The following is a 4,083-nucleotide window of genomic DNA, read 5'->3' as shown; positions in this document are numbered from 1 at the left end:
TTTCGGTTTTGATCTCCCTGTAAGAAGGGCAGCCTTGGAGGCTGAGCCAGGGCCTTGTGATCCCGGGTCAGCATGTTTTAGGGAAGACCCAACCCTTGGCTCTGGATTTGGCCCATCAAGTGGCTAAGCGATGGGAACAAGATCTTTGGAAGCTTTTTGCCAATAACCACACATCCCTAAACAAACAACAAATCTATGTCCCCTGTATGTGGATGAGAAACAGATGCTGGGGGTGATCCGAGCAGAGTCTGCTCATGGAACAAAATGAACAACAATAGTTAGCTTTGTGGTTAGAAAGCTCCTTGATTCTCAAGCAGGATATATCTCCTTAGTGCTGGCTGTTTTCCTAAAGAAGCAAAAATGTGTTCTCTATTCTGAAGGCAATTCTTCTCCCACCAATTTTTATTCTATTTATATTAGAGCTCAATATGCCCCTGATTTCAAAACTGTTCACACTGTTCACACTGTAAAGAAACATGAGTAGCACAGATAAATCCATCTTGACATACCCAGTGAGTATTTGATCAGGTCACCAACATGCATTTGGGCCCATACTGAATGCTGAGGGGGAAACTAAGAAGAATATTGCACTTTTCTTGTTCTCAAGGCCTTTAAATTTAATTTTTCCTGAGAGTTCACTCTCTTCATTTACTGAGTCAGTGGGAAAAAATGTTATGGCATTAAATCATGTCCATTATGAAATTAAATTTTTCTTTAATTAAAAAATATAAAAAGAAAAATTACTACAAATGCCACTGTTGACTTATGGTCTGATTCCTTCCAGTTTTTTTCATTATTTATATAGACATATTTTATAATAATATAAAATTTATCCTCTTAAATTTTGACTTAGTGCTTTCAAAGAGTCATTGAGTTGGAGTGTCACCCATTTTTCCTAAATTATCCTTCTTGGGAGCATTAATCAGTGCTGAATTTTCCCCCCAGCAGATGTTGGTCAAAGCAGAGTGCCACCAAAAGTATTGTGGGTCACCAGATATCTCAGCTTTTTAAAAAGTAATACTTATTAAGTTATTCTATATTTACAGTTAATAGTTAATACAATAAAATTGAAAAAAAAAAAAGCAGCAGGAAAATGCTAATTTTAATCTCAAAGTAAGCACTGCCAGCATCTCAGCATGTGTTCTGGATGTTTCCTCCACGCCTACTTTTCTTTGTAAAAATATTAATGACATTACACTTATAGTCTGGCTCGTAAATATTTCTCCATGTCAACAGATATTCTTTAACGGCATGCTTTTCAGCAGTGACCTATCATTCCATTAAATGTATATGCTGAATTTAAGTAACCAAGCCTGTGCTGTGAATGTAGGGGTTATTTCCAGTTGATTTCGCTTGTCACAGGCAATGCTACAGGAAATATCCTTGCATTTGTAGTCTTAAATTATTGCCTTAGAACAAATTCCAAGAAGTGGAGTTGCTGAGTCAAATGTATTTAGTTTTGTTTTGTTTTTTAAAAAAAGGGAATATAATTACAGAAGATCCCCAATTACCCCACTCTGAAAGCACCTTACAGAAAAGTGAAGGCAATTTGAGCTCCTTCAGCCAAAGATCCTAAAAATTCAGGAATTAACTCCTCAAGAGAGAAACAAAGTGATTGTACTATGGTTTGGTGGCTTACAAAAGGCAACACAAAAATGAGAAATATTAGGACTAATAACGTGGAGAAAGCAAATTCTACTCTTCCATTCCTTGATAGATGCTGTGTTACAAGTAATAACTCGTTTAGCAAGAATGCCAAAATATATGTTTCCTATAGTATACCCCTCAAATGGAATTATAGTTATAAATTCAAGAAACAGGACCTGTCTCTTAAGGGGCAAAAGAAATCAATTCTGTTATCTGTAATTTACTACCAGAAAACAAGTCAGGAATTTAGCACCATAATATTGCTTAATCTTCACTGAGGCTCTTTGACATTTGTTAGGGAGTGAATGTTTATGTCCACCCATCCTCCCAACATCCACATGTTGGAGTACTAACCCTAGTGTGGCTGTGTTTGGAGATAGAGCCTCTAAGAAAGTAATCAAAATTAAGTGAGGTCAAAAAGGTGGATCTGTGATCAGAGAGACTATGTCCTTAAAAGAAGAAATAACTGAGAACATGTTCTTCTCCCTCTCCCTGCCCCCACACACAGAGGAAATGTCACACAAAAAGAGAGCCCTGGCCGGGCGTGGTGGCTCACGCCTGTAATCCCAGCACTTTGGGAAATCGAGGTGGTCAGGAGATCGAGACCATTCTGGCTAACACGGTGAAAGCCCGTCTCTACTAAAATACAAAACATTAGCTGGGCGTGGTGGCACGCACCTATTGTCCCAGTTACTCAGGAGGCTGAGGCAGGAGAATTGCTTGAATGAGGAAGGCAGAGTTTGCAGTGAGCTGAGTTCACGCTACTGCACTCATTCCAGCCTGGGTGACAGAGCAAGACTCTGTCAAAAAAAAAAAAAAAAAAGGGCCCTCGCTAGAAACCAAATTTGCCAATACCTTGATCTTGGGTGTCTCAGCCTCTAAACCTGTAAGAAAATACAATTTATGTTGTTTAAGCCACTCAGCCTGTGATAGTTTGTTTTGGCAGTCTGAGAAGACTAATACAACATAGATATTATCATTTACATTCTAGATGAGAAAACTTTGACTGAGAAAAGCTAGCAGTTTACAGCAGATCACACAGTAAGGATTTGACAGCTTTTGAACTCACCTCTGTCTGAAGGCCACAGCCCATGTTCTGTCTGCTTTATCTTCTTGACTCTACAATAAGGAAAAAAGGTGGTGCCTACCTTTCAGGTGTGATTTGGAGACACTCTAGCCAACTGTTCTAGGTCCTAAGACATGTTCATTGTTATTTGCCTCCGTCCTTGAAATTCCACCATTAAAGAATCTGTGCCCAGTGTTCCAAGGTTTTCTCTCTCTTTCTGGAACTTTTCTCTGAAATTCTGAAAACTCCAAAAAAGAATAATATTTTAAACCAAGGAATCTGACATACAGTCCCCTCCCCAAGGGTACAGGCCACCTGAAGGTTTCAGAACGTTACTTTTGTCTAATAATTTAGATGGTAAATAAGGAGATGAACTTGGTCTACTCAGTTGCCCATCAACGCAATTATGCTGCAAACAAATGTCAAGCAAGAAGACTAAAATAAAAAGTAATCATAATTAAACTAAATGCAATTATTATATAATTTAGAGCTACTTAGTGCTATTATAATTACATCTTAAAACATGTATTATGAAGGTTTACTGACAAAAAGATGATAGAGAAGAATAAAGCCTCCATTATACCCTTTTTTTGTTTATTTGTTTCTGATTTTGATTTTTCAAGTCTTAGCAACACATGCAAGCCAATCGGGCAAGAACTTTCTCTAATTCCTTCGTTATCAGTTAAATATTCTTGCAGACACACTCCCACACATCCTCTGCTTCCAGTACATGCAAGGTTTCAGATTATGTGGGCCAATCCTCCTAAAAAAATGTACACAACACAGCTAGTAACTTTTTGGCCACAATTTATTAATTCAAGCCTGTTCCTGCTCTCATATTTCCCACCTCAATTGCCATCCACTCAGTTGCTCCAAATCAGAAACTTGGGAGCCATTCTTCCCTCTTCCCTTCACAGCAACCAGTTTCAATAGGTTCTGTGGATTCACTATCATCGAAACTCACTAAACCATCTGCTTCACAGTCTTCCTGATACCCCCACCTCATTGCAGAGCAAGGTCAGTGTCATCACCCCCTTCTATCAGCGCATTGCCTCATCACCAGCCTCCCCCACCAATTCACTTTTACGTAGGGTGGGAAATTTCAAAAACGTCTAAGGGACAAAGGACCATAAGGTATTATTAAAAGTATTAATTTTTAAAATTAATTAAATGTATTAAATAAATTTTAATAAAATAAATTAAAATTTATTAAATTAAAATTTAAAATTAATTTTAAATGTATTTAAAAAGGTACTGAAATATTTGCCATACTGCATGTTTATATTCATCTTGAGTAATATACCTTCAGATATTTTATGCATACTCAGCATGGTAAGGCTATTCTCATTAAAGCTCTTAAATCCTTAGCA

This window comes from Cebus imitator, unplaced genomic scaffold (genome assembly GCF_001604975.1).
Source record: "Cebus imitator isolate Cc_AM_T3 unplaced genomic scaffold, Cebus_imitator-1.0 Scaffold334, whole genome shotgun sequence".
Taxonomy (NCBI): Eukaryota; Metazoa; Chordata; class Mammalia; order Primates; family Cebidae; genus Cebus; species Cebus imitator.
This window is presented reverse-complemented; position numbering follows the sequence as displayed.